Raw genomic sequence first — 19,713 nt, 5'->3', positions numbered from 1 at the left:
AGCACTGATTATTCCCAACATCAGCGTTCAATACATTTACTAATGTCCAGAAGTTTCGAGTACAGGTCTTTTGATTACAGCGAGCATCTTTTCTCGTTCACATTGGGATAGGAGAAATAGGAAACGTTGGTGCCAGTTTTTGTATTTCTGTCTTAATAGATGGATTTTGACATTCTTCTAATCTTCAATAGCTGTCAACTTCTGAACTTGGCCGACCTACGATCTCAGCTGTCTTTTCCTTAACTGAACCTCCTGCTTGTAAAGATTAGTTTTTTTAGTTGAGGTTGCAGATTAGAAATAAAAGCTGCAAAGGACTTTTGAGCAAAGACGTTTAACTTTTCTTCTAATGTCGATTTATGGAATAATTGCGCAGAATGTTTATTAAATGTTCTGATATTATGGATCCTCAGTGCAATCCGATTTCCCTGGGTGTCAATTGACAGATTTGTCACTTGGGAAAAAATTGCTGTAGTAATATCGGCATCAAGTTGTGCAACAAGGAAAGCATGATCACCAAATTGAGTATTTTGGCCAGAAAATGAATTGCAATCATCGAACAACTTCACAGAGAGGGATATATAATCGATACACAATTCGGAGAACAAATTCCTCCAAGTGTTTTATAGGGAATGTCGCCCATCACATTTCCATTCCCCATCTGGAGTGCCTATGATTGTATTAAGTCAACCCACTTTACCCCATTTATATATTTTGCATTTACGTATAAAGTGAGCTGTGAGTGATGCAAGTATTTGGATCAATTGCCGCTGTACAATCAGAGTTTAAATCTCCAGCCGTAATCACTTCTTGATTATCCAAGTTACTACAAAATGTATTTATGGTTGATTAATTGTGTCCAAAAATATTGGTAGAGGAGATTGGGCTGGGTTCCAATATATATTAACTACAATCAAAAATGTCTGCCTAGACCCATACTTTAGTTTAGCCTTTATAGTCAGGATCCCATATGTTGAATCAGTAAGGACCTTGTAATACAGAGACTCGTTTCATAGCAATGAGCAGGCCACCCTAAGGACGTTCGCCTTTTACCTATACAGCTGGTTGAAAAGCAACGTAATAACCATCCAAAACGATTGGGGAGCGAATCCAGTGCTCTTGAAGAATCAAGATGGTCTGATTTTTCAACGATTGTACTAGAGTGATTGTTTATGATGTGGTTGTGACCTTTGGAATTCCAAGACAATATAGTTAATTTCTCATGCACAACTTTATCCTAGAGGCCAGTACCCCATTCCCCCAGTCACGTATTATTATTGTTTAAGGATGAAGCTAACCCTGCCCAGTCCTCTGTTTTTAAAATTGACATTGTTGGATCATTTGCAAAAGATACTGAGCACTTTGTTGCAGGCCCACTAAAGCCCTGAATTTGAAGAGGGACCCCCCACCTCCCTGGGGTACCCCAAATGTTGCATGGGGAAGCTTTCATCAGTTGATTTTGCTTCTGCCACAGAGCAAAGTGTGTAACCCATTTGCCTAAGTAATTCAACCTCCTTTAAGAGCATCTTTGTTACGATCTTGGAGGAAATTCTGAAGGATACAATATCCATTCTTTCAGGATAAAAAAAAAACTGATTCAATGTCCTTTGTTGTTAAAAGACATAAGCAGGGGATTTTATGTAACAATTTAAGCACATATGAAAGATTTAGAATCATGTCTTCTGGCGAATCTAGCGAATCTAGCAATGTCGTCATTGATTCTCTGTGGGGAAGCCTCCCTTGGCCAGAGGAAGGCAGAAGGTACCCGACACTGACCCTGGGGGTGGTTATCTGTGGGAAGACCACGTAGGGGAAGACAAACTCCAGGGAGGCAACAGAATAATTAGATGTTAACAACCCTTAAGTGGTAACTCCTAGTAACACCCAAGGACTTACACCACAGTCATGTATGGCTTATTGTAAGGTGGACACATAATTCCCAGGCTTTCCCACCTAACAGCAGTATGCACCTCTGCCCTCCCCCTTTTCTAGTTATAAAACGAGGATGACCACACGCACCAAACCAATGTCGATTTCTAGTAGTTGGAAACTACTGAGTAAGACCGGGACAATTAAAATGCTCCCAGCTGAGCGACCAGAGAGAGAGGGAGAGAGACAGAGCTTGCCACTGCATCCAACTTGTTCTGATGCTTTGTGGGACACTAGTAGAGGGCGGAGTGAGGAACGCAGCTCAGAAGCTAACAGAGATGGTGTGCAGCGAAGAAAAGCCAGGAGATGTTTGCTGTGCCCCTGTCACAGGCAGCTGGAGCTGCCAGACACTGAGGGAAGCCAAGCGGCTCACTGAAGGCATTACCGGTCAACGGGCGAGAAGCAGAGAGGACGAAGAAGCACAGCGAACAACACCGTTAAGCCCAGGGAGAGCGCATTGCTAAATGGGGCACTTCAGGGCGAATACTACATGCCGCCCCCAACGCTTGGGAGCCCAAACTGTTTGCGTACTTGTAATGCACATATTTCCCACATTTGGGGGAGCCACTACCCTCTAACAGCATTATGGTAGGAGGGACATGGGACATTACATTTATGACGTTCACACTGAATGCCTTTGTCCATTTTTGACCGAGCACGTTTTACCACAGCTGTATGCAATTGGACCATCACTAGTGGTTTCTGAGGGAGTATACTTGACGAGGCAATGGTTTTTCCCTGAGAAATTTAAAGATGTTCAGGTAACTGTGTAGTTAGTGCCGAGTTCCTGGAAGAAGACTGTTAAATCAATCTCTGCCACGTCTTCAGCAAGGTGGAGGTTCTGCAAAAATGTCTTGAGAGCTTCTCTTGTTATGGTTTCCTTTCTTTTTATTCTTAGTTATTTTGTGTTTCATTTAGGCAGAGCTTTTTGTGTGGCTTCCTTTCCCACTGTTTTAGTAACTAAGACCTCCACAATATTTGAAGTGGAGGTAGAGGGTATTAGTAAGGTGTCCTGCTTACAGTTGGCCACCGTTGTGTCAGAGCTTGGAATAGATAACATTTATAGAACAATGGTCCTGTCAGGCGGTATTAACCTTAGATTAGCACATTACTGCCTGACTGTCCCCCATGACAAGCAGAGAGAAAAAGCTCAATTAGAACCAAATCGTAAGAAGCATTTGAAAAAATACACAATTTTATTTAATAAGTAAATAGATTAAAAAGCATATTAAATCTATTATGACCCATATTGCATATTGGGTCTTAGTATAAATACTATAAATACAAATCAACATGCTACATTTGTGATAGCTCATAATGCACTCTCAATCTGTCCAATATAATAGAAGGCATATAGGCTCAGAATAGACCTACAATTATAATAGCCCATAAGACCCACTCAATCTATCCTGTATGTAATTGAAAACATATAGGCTCAAGTTGCTACTAGAGCCTGAAGGTGGCCCTAACAAAGAGGTCTACGCTCCACGTAAACAGTTGGGAATACAGATCGTGAATTCGAGTGAAGGGGATCACGCGAGTTGGGAAGACTGGTGTTCACAAGTGTGTTTGTGGAAAGATAATTCAAGCTGTGCATATGTACCATTCAATTAAATATTGCATTGGTAAAAGTTGGACAGAAAAGCACAGTTGAGTGGAGTGGGAGTGCTAGATGACCGGTTAATTCAAACTATGCATATAAACCATTCAATCAAATATTGCATTAGTAAGAATTTGACAGAAAAACACAATTCAATAAAGTGGGAGTGCTGTATGTCAACTACGCTAGCCTAGGGACCAATAGATTTGTTATGATGTAAAGGATCTACCTAACAGAATTCATTACATAGCATTGATAGTTTCGACAGGAAAGTTCTTCTAACTGGACTCCAGTTGATGCCCGTCTTCATCAGGACAGTGCTATCCCTTGTGTGTTGAGCACCACGTCATACGAGTGGATTAAAAATACGACAAAACTTTAAGATCAATGTAGGGCAAACAGAAATTGTCAACCCTGTGAGAAAAAAAAACGAAGAAAAAGAAACAAATAGCTACATTAAAATTGGGTCCAAAAAGAAACTACACAGTTAAGCTTACTCCAGTCACAATAGTGTAGAGGAGCATAAATGTGGAAAGGGAGAATAGTCATAATTACCATATTCTCAACCAAAAACGGCTGAAAATGACGTCATATGATTGCTTCCAATAACATATCAGCCGCAAGCCATGCAGACCCCAAAGTAGTAGGTCTGGGAAGACACAAAACAAGGACATTTGTTTCAACTGGGAACCAGTTCCCTAATTGCCAATTGTGAAGTGAACTGGCCACAAGCACTCTAATGGCTTGCTCGTCTGGCCTAGGATGGCCATGAGTTAGGAATAATTGAGAACTCACCTATAATGGGTGCTCGAATTCACCCCCTTATGGATAATAATTGGCACTTATATAGCGCTACGAACCCTCAGGTATCTGAGCGCTGCTGATTATTACCCACGGTGTGCGGTGCTCATTTATCAACCTCGGAAGGATGAAAGGCTGAGTTTGGCCCTGCCGGGATTCGAACCTGCGTTAGCAGGATCTGCACGGTTGTAAAAGCGAGCGCTCTACTCGCTGTGCCACTTGACCGGATAACTCGCAGGGGACTGTCTTAAGTAAATGCATCCTCTTGATGGAGAGTTTTTTGTCCTCCGGAAATAAAACCCGATGGGTACCGTAATGCGTTGAATTTGCATGCCTGTATGCCAGAAGACAAACCAGAAACGCATTCAGGCAGTGCCAGTCATGAGCACATGAGCATCTGGTGCAAGAAAGGGTATTCGTCTTTCAAATTAAAAGTAATAATAAGAATTTAAAACTAAATTGGGTGGGGGTGGCCTTAGGGAGGGGGGTTGCAGGGACAGCATGGTATTGTGGTTGTTTAAGAAATGCAATAAAAATAGTTTTTAAAAAATAAATAAATTAAAATGGAAAAACGGCACCATGCTATGTTGCAGCGAGTGTATTATCTAATTAATTGATTTATGCTCGTTTCTAGAGATAAACATATTTCAAATTCACGCATTCTCTTGGTGCCAGTTCGTAAGATTATAATAAATTCTTTTACATTCTTCCCAAGGTGCACAAAAACAGTCACAATCCCGCCGGCAGGCCGATTGTTTCCCTGTGCGGCTCGATTTTGGAACCTCTGGGAAAGTATTTAGACTTTTTCTAAAATCTCTAGCGGCTGATACAACAGATGCGATTCTACATCTGGAGGGATTGCCATTTGATCCTGCAATCCATCTATTCATTACATGAGATGTAGAGTCTCTGTACTCGAATATTCCACAGTTGGAGCCTCTACCAATAATGAAGACTTTCCTAGACTCTAGAAGTGACCCCCAAATGGTCCCCAGCGAGTTCCTTATTGAATTTTTGGAAATAGCCTTGACAAAGAACTATTTCTGGTTCAAAGAATCATTCTTTCTGCAAACTAAGGGCACTGCCATGGGTTCAGCATTCGCCCCCAATTACGCCATCCTCTTTATGTGGGCATTTGAAAAGGCTTTCATCTTGAATGATTCCAATCCTTTTTACCAGTCCATAGGATTTTACAAAAGGTATATAGATGATATCATTATCATCTGGGACAAAACTAAGGGTGATCATGTTCAGTTTCTGACATGGATTAATACCCTCAATGGACATCTGTGGTTAACTATGTCCATTGATAACAACTCGATATTTTTTTGGGATCTTTTAGTTAAGGAAGGTGGGATGAAGTGGATCTACCTTATTAGTTGGTAGAATGATCACCTGGGTAGACTTAGATATTTTATCAGCTTTCATTGCAAAATATAGTTCTCTTTATTCATTTTTCATAAAAACATGTTAAAAAAAACATTTAAATATTTGATCCTTTGATCATCATTCACCACTTTCATCCGACATATACTTTGACAATAATGGGGAAAATTTAATTTGTTTTTCTTCAAGCATAACAATCAGTAGATTATGCTTTTAATACATGGGAAAAACACATTAGATTCCCTTTATGGTCAACCTATGTTTCGGCCCTAATCTGTGTACCAGACCCTGTCTTGGGTTGTCACTAGTTTGAGTGTTGGGCCATCTTCAGGACATGGGTTGTTTTTTCTGGAAGTTCAATTTCGTTCCCCAGTGGTAGGTTTAATTATCTACAAAAATATATAAAAACAGAAATTTTGCATAAAAAGAGGCTGTGCTACTCGACTTATTTTAAAGGTGATGACTCATATTATCTACTGAAAGAATCAACCACTTCACCAACCTGTTGTACCCGTGGTACTACTTGGGACTTCTGAGCTTGCGAACTGGTGAATTTGCATTAAACATCCAGTATCGTGTTCCCTAGAGATGGGGGGAAAGGAACTCATAAGTGTTCCAATATTTATTTCAGATTATGGATACATCCTTTTTTTGTTACAGAGGAAAAAAGACCGTAGTGCAACTTACTTAGATTCACGTGCAGGGCCGTGCCTTCTGTTGTTGGCAAATAATTAATTTGAAGACCCAATGTCAAAATCCACGGAGTTGGAGCGGCACTTCAAAGCGGGTTGTTATAATAATATCTATCAATGAAAAGCTGAAATAACATATTTCAGTTACACCTTTCATCATGGGGCCAAAGTGTGCCTTGTATTTAAGCTTCTGATTAAACCCCCAAGAAGAATGGATACTGGGCTCATGATTTATTAAATGCCTGTATGCCTTTTTTCCATCCATAGGTTGAGACCCTGTTGTGCGTATGGCCATTTGTATTAAATAATCTGTGCATTATAACTTTGAAAGGGACAGGTGAATGTAGCCACCACGCAATGTTTCCTTTATGGAAATTGAATCACTCTAAGTAAGGTCTGACAGTGCATCACAATGTGTTATATCGCTATGGTCGGGGTTCATACCAGTGTTTTTTAACACAGGCTGATTGATAAATGCAATTGGCGGAATGCTCTAGCGACATTTCAAAGTAATAATACCAAATTTAGAATCATTTCAGCACTATTTTGAGGCCTCACGTGCCCTTGTTAGGTGCCTTTTCTTCATATTTATTTTTCAACTGTGCTTGATACATCTGACATAGTTTATTTTATACTGCTGAATGCCTAGTTTTGAATTTGCTGCCGATACTTTAATACTTTTTGATCGTGGATATCCATCTATGCAGTTTGCTTATTTTTGCTGCATACTAACCTAATGGATTTTAGGATATTTTCCATAACTTTGTTTGACGGCTTAGCGCACTGGCAGTACAATTTATGATACGTCACCTTGCCCTATTTCTATTTCCATTGCTGGATACCCTTTGAATGGAACGAACGACATTCACCTTAATTTTGTTTGACTGTCTAGTGTATTTTGACGGTCTAGTGTATTAGTAGCATCACACGCAACACGTCATGCCGTTTCAGTTCCGTTTTCAATCAACTGAATAAAATGCATGTCTGAGACCGGGTGAGGCGAGGCTTAGAGTTCGAAACGCGTCCTCAGGAGAAGAAGGCTCTTTTGAACTTTGCGGTAGAGTGAAAGTATGTTTCAGAGTCTATACGCTTATTCGCGCCTGGACTAGTTGTATGGTAGTTGAGAAGCAGTCTATATAAGCGACTGCTGATGGTGTAATATCTATAATATGTTTAACAACTTCTAGTCGCGGCACTGAGGGAACACGCACATTTATTACCTTAAAATATGGCGCTAAAGCTTAATTTTTGCATTACCAGTTCTCTCACTACAGTACCACCTAATGTTATCCCACCTCTTTTCTGGACAAACTACAGCGAGGGGTAAATCTTGGCAGGGTTGCGCACCATAAAATACCACCTCAGAACACCATAGTCAAAAGTTAAGGCAAAACTGCTTCCTGACCACAAGGCCTTCCTCTTTCACAACAGTGGATATAAATTGGCACTCAGAAAAAGAAGCTGTACATCAATATTAACTTGGTTAACATAATGAGTGTGTAGATATTCACCTTAATCCATGATGTACTAAATATTTGTTAGAATTTGCTTCTTTGCAAGCAAACTAATGATCTCTAATAAGTGAAGAGGTCCACTCTGTTTGCGTATGTATGTATGTATGCAGATTTATAAAGCATGACAAAGACCAGAAGGCATCAAGGCGCTGGGCGGCGAACCGCCAGAGAGGGAGAAGCAAACACTCAGGATCAGAACAGACATGTTTTTAGCTGTCTACGAAAAATGTAAAGTGCCTGAATGCTCCTGACATGCAGAGGGAAGGTATTCCACACTGTTGGAGCCAACACCGAAAAGGATCAGCCTCCCGCCCAAGAGCGATGGAAATGGGGGACGAGTCAGCAGAAGCAGATCAGTCAAACGGAGGTCTCTCTTAGGTTTATAAAGAGACCGCTTCGAATGAAGGAACGTAGCACCTGTGGAGTGGATGGCACAATGGACAATACATAGGGTCTTAAACATTATCCGAGCCCTAACCGGGAGCCAATGAAGACGCCGAAGTAAGTCCTAAGAATTGGCTAATCTAAGGGCACAGAGAGCCAGCCTGGCTGCCGCATTTTGGAGGATCTGCTGTCGATGGAGCAGAACCTCTGGCTGACCCAGATAGATGCCATTGCAGTAGTCAATGGCACCCATAATGGTGACAGTAACAATTTTGCTCCTCGCCTTGTTGGGAAGAAATGTGAGCACCTTCTTCAGTACCCTAAGATTAACAAAGCGACTCCGGCACACCGCAGAGATCTGCGCCTCTCTGGAGCCAGATATCATGATCTTGATTCCAAGACTTTTAACAACAGTGGTAGGTTTGGGACATGGGCCAATAATCAGGAGTCCAACCAGTGGGTGAATGGCCGATCACTAATATCTCAGACTTCTCACCGTCCAACTTTAACCAGTTTTCGGACATCCAATGGCAAACGGCTGAGAGGCAATCTCTCAGGAGTATCTGAGAACTTTCCTTAGGGGACTTAAGGCGGAAAAAGGTTTGGGTATCGTACGCATGCATAAAGAAATGCACACCGAAGCTGGCAATAAGCCTAGCCAGGTTGGCCATTTATAGGTTGAAGAGCAAGAGGGACTCCGCAATGAACCACCATGAGGGGAGAGGTAAAGGGAGGGAACACCACTTGGGAACAATCAGATAAAAAAAGAGGAAAATCATTTCAACGGCGTTCCCGAAACACCAGCGTCCGAAAGACACTGTAGCAGTCTCAGATGGTTGGCGGTATCAAGGGCCGCGGAGAGATAAAGCAAGATAAGAGCACTCGTCTCTCCAGGGTCTAATGCCAATGCAATGTCGTCATGGAGAGCCACCATAACTGACTCTGTACCCATCCCATCCCAGGACGGAAGCCCGCCTGGAAAGGGTGAAGGATATTGTTGGCCTCAAAGTAGGTAGCGAGCTGAGGAGTTGCAATTAATTCCAACAATTTGGACATAGCGGGAAGGAGCGATATAGGACCATAGTTTTCTCCCGCCAGTGGTTCTAAATGGGGCTTCTTAAGCAGCTGAGAAACAACTGCATGCTAAAGGGAAGGGCCAATGAAGCCAGTAGTACATGAGTATTGGAGTACCTTAGTAAGTAGAGGTACCAAATTCAAAGATGGATCCTGCAAAATATGCAAAGGGATAGGATCCATAGGTGAGGCGGATTTAAGTTTAAGAAGCACATCTGCTACCATACTTTCCGTAATGGTATCAAAACTGAACATACTGGAACATTTGATAGCCGGGCAATTCAAGGAAGCAGCAGTATTAGGATAAATGATTCTCTCAGCACGTATTTTATCTCTAATAGTAGACTTTTTGTTTTGAAAAAAAGAAGCAATGAGGTCGCACTGAGATTGAGAGCTAGTGACCAAAGAGGGAGATTGAGCAAGAGTAGTAAGCTCCTTGGCAACCGCAAAGTGCTCCTTGGAGGAGCATGAAGCATTTAAGATGCAATCTGCATAGTGCTGGGTTTTAGCTCTTTTAAAAGCATCTTGATAATAATTCCTTGCTTCAGTGTAAGCCAGTTTAGATTTGGGGTACGGATAGTAAGCGTCATTTGCGCTCCATGCAACGACATTTCTGTTTGTGACCTCAGTTCTCAGTTCTGAAGAGTACCGGGGAGCTGAGGGAATACTGCGCGTTGGGGCGGAGCTGAAGTGGGGCTAGTGCATCTGCTGAGTGTTTAAGAGCTGTGAGCAAGGCATTGCAGATGTTCAAGCTGTTAGTTATGTTATGTTGGGTAGAGTCAATAACAGTAGGGACATGACACCATCGCTGATGCAATTTCATAAGAGAAGGAGGCTTGATTTTAGGGAGTTTGAGAGGCAAAGTAAAGGGAATCACAAAATGGTCAGACCATACCATGGACAGTGAGTCACAAATCTGGAGGCCATGAATATTAGAGAAAATTAGATCCAGTTGATTACCCCCAATTTGAGTAGGATTATAGTTACAAAGGGAGAAGCCGGAGTCTGTAAGAGTGGCAACAAGTATCTGCGCATGAGGGTCAGAGGGCTGCAATAAGTGAAGATTAAAATAACCCAAAAGCACTAGGCATGTGTATGTCATGGAAAGATCTGCAATAGTTTGCGCAAAGTCTGCCTCAAACTGATCAGAAACATAGCCCGGGGGGCGATACACCACAAGAAAGTATACAGTGTATTCTGAAGAGACCTGTAATTTAGTGAGAAGCAGTTTGCAGGGAGATACAAAAGGGACACACTGGCAGTTATAAGATTTCTCAACTATTAGCGCAATGCTACCTCCAGACTTAGGCAGAGGTCGATCATATTGCACCATATAGTAGTTTGCTGGCATTAGCTGCACAATATCAGGGCCAGAGTGGTCGTTAAACCAGGTTTGTCATGCACAACACATCGGGCACATGATTTTCTAAGATATAACTGAGGTCATCCCGATGTGCAACCACAGAGTTTAGCCTTCTGGGGGCATGAACAGAGGGAATAGTAGTAGAGTGTAGAAATCCTTTGGGCCATGACAAATGATCTGGTGCCAAGGCCATAAGTTCACTACGTGAGTAGAAGACATGGTCTTGGGTATAAACAAGGCCAACATGACCTGGAGCCCAGAGCCCGGCCTTAGCACGGACTGGCACATACAGGCTTGCCTTAAGCGAACCTTTGGCGTGCTGACGACATGCCCGCTGCACCCGTCCGCTGCACGGACAAAATAAACAGGACTAGCCAACTCACAGCGTCCCTATAGCATATTCAATTAGCACAAGGTAAAGAGTAAGCACTGTCAAGTAAAAACAATGTTCACACACATAAAAGTAAAAATAATGGGCTGCAGAACGGCTTTAAACTGGTAGTCCGACTGTGGACTTTCTCACCCCTATATGCCCTCCTTTCAAAAAACATCATGGCTGCAAAACAAAACTAACCAGTCACTGGATCATATATCAGACCAATTCTTGTTGAAGGGCAGTTTTCATAGCCTGGCACAATCTCAAGGTCTACACAGACTTGGAGTCTAAACACCTGAGCTCTATTCTTTTCGGTACATTAACTTGTGTGCCAATGCACTATTCCTTACTGTAAAATTGAGGACTCTGGAGTCCTCCATGGGTGTGTCACAAGGCTTATGTAACTAGATAGGAGGTGGATGATAAATCTAGAGAGCAAGGAACAGAGAGTTTTGAGGGATGGAAAATTACAATTCACTTTAGTGAAAACAGATGCGTTTACTTGGGACTCTGTGCCACGAGAGACTCCCCCTGCCTTGCCTGATGGTTCCTATTGCTGGTCTCCATTTCATGGGGTAAACCATGATTTCTACATTCAGCTCCTAAAACGGTTCGGATACCAGTAGCCATCCGGTTTTAGTTTGAGCTATTAGGTGGTGCTGAAAGCGTTATCTCTAAGCCAAAACTATTCTCTTTAAAATAACAGATTTAACATAAGAGATTCAAATATGGGCTTTGAATGAGTGTCTGTAATGCTTTTCCAATGTAGATGACATTTGCGTTATTGACTCCCTCCCATTCCCTGCCCCTAGCCATGCTAATCCCTATGGCTAACGCCATCCATTCCTGCTCATCTATGAAATATTTGAGCTCTTCCATGGAGGCAGCTATCTTGGATGACTGTCTCTAAGGAAGCTCTCTGGAAACGAGCCAAAACTAGAGGCCTTCTTTGAATGGGAAAGATAACATGCATCGTCCAAATAAAATTTGACATTGGTTAAAATAGCTAAAGTAATGTGCATTTTGGGATCTAGTTTTGATTTTTCTTTTGTAATAAAATGAGGGCTAGTTTGGTAAAATGCCACTATAGTGACTTGACATTTAGAATTTATTTTATTATTTAATTTTTACAGGCTCAGCACTTGCCTCCAGTGACTCCAAGAATAAGGCTGCTGCTCCCATACGTGAATTACTGAAGTGTTTCCAGTCAGTCTTGCAGTAGATAAAGCCAAACATTCTTACAGGTTCATTGCGCATTGTTGAAGGAGAATGCGATATCTAAAGTTCAATTATGTGAACAGGGGCATATCAAATGGCGGGAGCCAGCTGTGTGACAACGCAGACCTGTTGCCTCAGAGAATTCATCCTGTATCGGGCTTCAAAACATTTAACTGGAGCACAGCACTCTGTCACTAATAACAAACCCTAGGGCAAATTCCTTTCATATTAATGTACTTGAAGGTTGACCAGTGATTACTATAGCACACGTCATCATTTATAGCGTTAACATTCCGCTCCTGACAGAAACACACATTCGCAGTGTTCCCATTCAGCTGTGTAAGATATCAAATATGTTAACGAGCGTGCTTCGCTATGTTGAGTTAGAGAGTCAAACAAGCAATGTTCCCTAGCAAAGAAAGACAAATCCATAATCAGATGCAGCAGTGTGACAGCGTACACCTGTTACCTATGAGGAATCGTCCTGCATCGGGTTGCGAAAGCGGCTTGCTGAAGCGCAGCACATCCTTGATAGCAAACTGCTGAAATGTGTGTGGAAATTAAGAAAAAAATGAAGGCTCTTGTTGGCAAGCACAGGCAGAGTAAAGGGATGAGACACTGCACCGCCGCTAAATTATATTAAAGTAAAAGGTGTGACGAGAGCCCGAATTAAGCGGATATTGAGGTTTTTGGAGCATGCGCTTGGAAAAAGGAATTAGTAGCGGCTGCTTTCATTCACTGCAATGGTGCAAGTGGTAAATTCAGGCAACAGGGAATTAGAAGGGCTTCTTTTTTATTTATACATTTTTTACATTTGTAAAGCGCCCAAATCCTCAGGCACCAGGGCGCTGTTGCAAGACCAGTTACATGATACAATCTTAGTGAACTAAATAGTACACTTCACATTAAAGGATAGAACAGCCTGGATGGCAGATTAAGGACAGAGAAGGCCAGAGTGGGTGCTTATCAGTTAGGTGAAAAGTCATGTTTTAGAGCTTTGCAGAATTCCAGTAGGAGCTCTCAGCTCTTAGTTCTTTGGAGAGAGAGTTCCAGTGGTTGACTGCTGTCGTTGGGAAGCTCGCCCCTCCTCCTTTCGCTCTTTTGGTTTTAGGTAGGGTGAGGCGGTGGGCATAGGTGGACCTTACCTGGTCTATTGGATTTGGATCTCTCAATTTTCGGTGCAGTGTTGCTCAAACATTTGTGAGCCATCGATAGCGTTTAGAAAATTATCCTCTCTTTAATGGGGAGCCAATGCACTTTTCTTGTGGCGGCTGATATGTGCTCTCTCCTTGGGATGTTTAGGGCCACTCGAAGTGCATTGTTTTGGATTATTAAGAGTTTATTAATGATCTTTTTTGAAGTTCCTGCAAAGAAAACATTACAATAGTCCACTTGTGCTCCTGTCGTTGCTCTGGCGATGGTTAAGCAGCTCTGTGGGGTTAAGAATTGTCTTGTGGCGTTGATATGTTTGGGTGTGTAAGCTTCTGAGGAGGCGATCGCAATATCTTGTTTGGTCAGGGAGAGCGCAGAGTCTATGTAGACACCCAGTGTTTTTAATGCGGCTGATACTGGGATCTGGTGTCCGTCTATGGTGAAGATGATGTATTGGGGACCGAGTTTCTGCAGCATTGCAGGTGGGCCTGCCAGTAGAATCTCGGTCTAGTCATCGTTTAGTTATAGGTAGTTAGCTGCAATCCATGATTGTATCGTAGAATAGATTTTGGTAAGCAAGCGTGCGTTCTTCGTAGCAGCCTGACAAGGGGAGGAGGATGTGGGTGCCATCGACATAGTTGGTGCAGGATATGCCGATTTCATCCAGGATGTCAAAAAGAGTTTTTTTTAAAATATGTTGTAGAGGGAAGGGGAGACACAGGAACCTTGGGGGATGCTGCAAGGGATAGGGATGGGCGGGGGGTGCGCTGGCAGTATCTGCGAAGACTCTCATGGTTCTGTCTTCCAAGAAGGAGGCTATCCAAGATGAGGCGTCAGGGGAGATACTGGCTGAGGTGATGACATAGAATGGGGTGGTCTACAAGGTCGAACGCAGCCGTCAGGTCTAGCAGGAGAAAGATGGCTGGTTTGCCCTTGTCTCTGAAGGAATGAAGTTGCATTTTAAGGTCTACTAGTGCTGTTTCGGTGCCATGGCCGGGATGGAAGCCCGATTGCCGCATAGCTACGATGAGGTTAGATTCAAGATGGTCTTTGATCTGGTTGTATGCTGCTCTAAGATCTTCAGAAGGAAGGATCAACTAGGCCACCTCACCATGTGTAACCCATACCACATTTGCCCTAGGAAGGTCTTGAGTTTTTTTCTGGCTCCCCTGTAACCCTGGAACCGATGGAGACTCCTTTTTCTTTCTTAGCACTGTAACATTGTTCCACAATGCCAGTGTCAATGTAACCAACAACTGTTGTGTAGTGGGTTACCTGTAAACAAGAACCATAGAAAGACGTTCCTGCTGTCGTCCTGTAACCCAGTAGCTTTCTTTGTAACAGCGCCACGATGCCCCAGGACCGCTTTCCGCGCTTTATAAATGTGAAAAATAAATAAAATAAATAAAAGGTACTGTCGTTATGGGGCTGACCCAGGATTCCTTGAGGCTCATTAGAACAGCATTATTGGTGAAGGAAGCATTAATACATTTGGTGATGAATGGCACCAGGTGCTCTGAGCAGTCTTTGATAGTAGCTGCTGGGCAGATGTCACCCTTACAGTTGGAGGGTTTAAGGTTATTTAGGATGTTGGCTGTTTCTGCCTCAGATAATTGCCAGAATTTGAAGGCAGGTGCCGGTGTACTTTGGAGGCGAGCAGGGGGTTGTTTTTTCTGTTTCTGTTCAATTTATTTTCTGTAATAGGGGGATTTTTTCGCAGATAGCATTCTGAATGTTTGTGCACCACATTTCATCTTTGTCAATGGTTTAGGAGCTGTGGTGGCTGTCTCGTTCTCTGAGGATTTTTTTTTTTTATTTTTTTTTTAAAAACTTTATTTTTGAACTTTCCATATAACAACAAAGGAGAGAAAAGAGGGGAAAGCGGAGAGGGAGAAAGGAAAGTGAAAGAAAGAACAAGAGAAAGGAATAATATAACGTTACCCACTAACAAGCTCTCCCGCCATGGCTGCCCCACCACTCCCGCGTCAACAAAACAAGTATCAATGCGTTCATTGCTTAAAACTGACTCGAGTCAGGTCGAGGTTATACATTAGTTCTTCAGGCACAAAGCCCCATTTCACGCTCCTGTGGTTACGGAATCAGATGATACAGTACTATTTAGCAGATATGCGATGTATGGTCCCCAGATATCCGGGGGGCGAGCGTGCAAAGGAAGGGTTCTTATAAATTCACTCTCTACATCCTGACAGTATGTTATGTCTTTCTTCCAGTCTTCGATTTTGGGTAGTGGGCCGCGGCTCCACGCCATGGCGACTCGCCTTCGGGCCAGGACCAGCAGGAGTGTTGCTAGTTTACGGGATGCGGGTTGTAGGTGTCTAGTATGGCCGAGAAGAGCCGCCAATGGTAGCGGGGCCACCTGTTCCCCTATGATGTCTGCAATTATTTGTAAGACTGAGACCCAGAAGCGCTGAATTCCCGGGCAATCCCATGCTAGGTGAAAGAAATCTGCGTGTGGCGCCGTGCACCGGTCGCATTGGGTCGAGGCTTCTGGATGATGCTGGTGCTTCTTAACTGGAGTGTAGTATGTTTGGTGAACAAAGTTGAAGTGTATTAGTTTAAAGCGTGTATTTATTGCGACTTTTTGAGTTTGGCGCAGGATATAAGACCAGTCTTCTGCGCTTATTGATGACTGAACGGCAGATTCCCATTTTTGCTGTGTTTTAGGATTAGTTGTTCCTGTGTCTGCCACGAGGGATCTGTAAAGTAGCGAAACCAGCCTCCCCTCTCCCCGCGCCTGGATGGTGTTGTGTAACAGATCCCATGTGGGGGTTTGTTTTGGGAATGAAGGAAACAGTTTGTGCAGGGTGTGGCGTAGTCTAAAATAAAGGAATATATCCAGGGAGGTGTTCCCCCCCTGTCCTTGGCCATTTGTGGGGTGAGGAAGGTGCCTTCCGGGAAGAGGTCCCCGAAGGAGTGGACATTTATCTTATCGGCCCAGATTAGGAAAACTTTTTCATTCGTGAGTGGGATGCCCGGGATGTATCTGATGGGTAATAGGGGGGAATATCTTATGGTCACGCCGTATTTGACAGCCATCTTTTTCCAGATTGCATATGTGGAGAGGACTGTATTCAGCAAGTTATGTGGGACTGGGATTTGACTTATAATAATGGCACTGAGCAGGTCTGGTGAGGCTAGGGCGCGTTCCACCTGCACATGTGGGCGTACGAAATGGGACATATACCAGTAGCTCAAAAAATGAGCTTGGGCTGCCCAATAGTATTTTTCTATGTCTGGCAATGCTAGACCACCCTTTGACGTTGGAAGAACTAGGGTGTTATACGCGACGCGCGCAGGTTTACCTGCCCATAGAAGTTCCAGGACTGCAGTCTTGACTTTCAGGAGAAAGGCTTTGGGGAGTAGGAGCGGAATATTAGAGAACAGATACAGGAGCTTAGGGAGTATGACCATTTTCGTCAAGGAGGTTCTGCCCCACAATGTTAACGGAAGCGTCTTCCACCTGTGTATCCGTTCTTGGATGGCGTTCAGCACGGACACATAGTTATCTCTATATATGTCGTGGTGGTTGCGTGACATATATATCCCCAAGTAGCGCACCCTTGAGTTTTCCCATTTGAAGCCGTGATCGTCTACAAATTTGACTGTATTGGGGGTCAGGGGAAACACTACAGATTTGGAGTGGTTAATCGTAAGGCCCGACATTTGGCCAAACTTTATTACTTCACGCATTACTGGGTTGAGGTTTTCTTGGGGGTTGCCAATAAACAGTATCACGTCGTCGGCGTAGAGGGAGACAATCAGTTTGTGAGGACCTAGTTTAAGACCCCTATGAATTTGGCATTCCCGCAGTCGCGACGCCAAGGGTTCCATGATGAGGGCAAAGATCAGGGCAGAGAGTGGACATCCCTGTCTTGTTCCACGCTCCAGTGCTGTGCCCGAGGACCTAGTGTTGCCCAGAGTGATGTAAGACCGGGGGTTGTTGTACAACAGTGACACTAACTTAATGAAGAATTTGCCAAAGCCCATTTGTGTAAGCGTTGCCAGCATGAAAGGCCACTCCACAGAGTCAAACGCTTTCTCAGCGTCAAGAAGCACTGCTATTGCTTGTTGTGTCGGGTCCATGGCCTCGATAACACCGAACAGCCGTCTAATGCCAAAGGTAGTGCTGCGACCCGGAATGAATCCGGCTTGGTCTCCAATTACTAGAGCCGGCATAAGAGGGAGAAGCCGTGATGCGAGAATTTTTGAGAGAATTTTATTGTCTAGGTTGATCAAAGAGATTGGCCTATATGAAGCACATTCGTCTGCGGGTTTACCGGTTTTGTGCAGCACTATTATATTAGCTTCACGCATCGTAGGGGGGAGGCTGCCCCGCTCAACAGATTCCCCGTAGACTTGGAGCAGGAGAGGCGCCAGGATAGCCGCGTGTGCTTTATAGAACTCTCCAGTGAGCCCGTCTGGTCCCGGCGCTTTGGAGCTCGGGAGGGATTTTATTGCGTCCAATATTTCTGTTTCGGTTATTGGTGCGTTCAGTGGTTCTCGTAGGACTGCCTCCCCCCAGTACAACTCAGTGTCGTTGAGATACTCTTGTATCGAATTCAAGCTCGAGTTACCCCTGGAACTGTACAGGTTCTGGTAGAAGTCTCGGAATGTATTGGCAACGTCCTCTTCTGTGTATACCAGCTGCCCCACGTGCATCTTTAATGCATTCTACCCGGGTTGGGTTTTGTCTATTGAGAGCAGCCGGGCTAGTAGTGCGCCAGGTTTCTGACCCTCTCCGTATTGACGGATTTGGTGGGCGCGGCTGAGGAATTTTAGTTCCCTTTCGGCTGTTTCCCTGTACTTCAGGAGTTCTTTTTTCAATTCTGCTTGGAGTTGAGGGTTTGGTGCCGTGGAGGCTCTCAACTCTATCTCCTTTAGACGTCGTTCGCTGTCGGAGAGCTCTCTACGGATTAGCTTTAACATTCCGTTCTCTTTAGATAGGCATATTCCTCGAATGAAGCACTTCAGCGCTTCCCATATGGTGCTGGATGAGTTGACAGATCCTTGATTGATCTCTATGAAGGCTATCATTTCCTGACGTAATTCAGCTGCGAAGCCTGCATCCGAAAGTGAGCCTGGCTTGAATCTCCATCTTAATCCGGGAACTGTTGTGCCTACTAGGGAGGCCTCAAGCGTGACCATCGAGTGATCGGAGAGAGTGCGTGGTAGGATTTGACTCGTTCCCTATGAGAACGGGCAGTGGGTGGATGCCATGATATAATCAATCCGGGAGCGTGTGTTGTGGGCGGATGAGTAGAATGTGAAGTCTCTCGCGTTGCGGTTATGCTGTCTCCATGTGTCCGATAGATCGAACGCATGGCATATCTCTCGGACTTGCATACTGGCTTTGGACGGGTTCCCAGTTGTGTTGTGGGATTTATCAAGTTTGGGGTCAATTGGCGTATTCAGGTCGGCTCCCCATACAATAGTTGCTGTATTGAACTTTCCAAGTTGGGACATCACCCAGTTGAAATTGTCGGGGCCATCGGTGTTTGGAGCGTAGGAGTTCACAATCACTACTTCCCTCCCTGCGATTATCCCTCTCACCAGTAGGGCCCTTCCCTCAGAGTCTTTCTGTGATTCAATTAGGCTAAAGTTCGTCTTTCTATCAATCAGGATTGCAACCCCTCTGGCATAGGACGAGTACGACGAGAAATATCTATGGCACCCCCAGGATTTGGCCCACTGAAGTTCCGTCGCTGGCAGGAGATGGGTCTCTTGGAGTATGGCAATATTGATTTTGTGTCTACGTAGATACTGGAAAATGTTCCTATTCTTCGCTGGTTGGTTACCGCCACGGATGTTCCAGGTGGCTATTTTAAATGTTATTGCTGTCATCTAGGGAGTCAGGTAGGTTCCTTTTCAGTAGGATGTGAGGGTGAGACCGGAAGTCTTGATCCGAGTAGGAGTTTGAAGGGCTTGTCTTCCGAGTAGCTTGTGAGTCGCGGTGCTACTGCCTTGGGATGAGAGTGGGGGGAGGCCTGGGCGTGGTCGAGCAGAAAAAAGTAACTGAAGAACATCAACTTCCCTCCCTTGCGTGGGCAACCCCCAACACGCCCACGATGTGCCCACCCGTGACCATAAAGCTACAGCCATTGCTTTGCTTAGGGCACTGGTTGCCGAGCCGGAGGCCGCATGGCCCCAAAATCAATAAATATGGTGTTCTGTGGTGAGTAGTATATATCGTGAAGGTTTCGAAAATG

The 19,713-nt window shown here is 44.0% G+C and overlaps 1 protein-coding gene across 2 annotated transcripts in view; it reads left to right on the top strand.

The window, feature by feature from the left end:
• The window catches only part of ATP9B (ATPase phospholipid transporting 9B (putative)), a 3,609,114-nt gene that overhangs the window by 1,716,848 nt on the left and 1,872,553 nt on the right, over positions 1-19,713 (top strand). The gene's annotated exons all lie outside the window — the stretch shown is intronic.

This window comes from Ambystoma mexicanum, chromosome 5q, assembly GCF_040938575.1.
Source record: "Ambystoma mexicanum isolate Mex_15411 chromosome 5q, UKY_AmexF1_1, whole genome shotgun sequence".
In the NCBI taxonomy this organism is placed as follows: domain Eukaryota; kingdom Metazoa; phylum Chordata; class Amphibia; order Caudata; family Ambystomatidae; genus Ambystoma; species Ambystoma mexicanum.
Note: the sequence above shows the minus strand (reverse complement) of the source record. Positions and strands in the feature narration are given on the sequence as shown.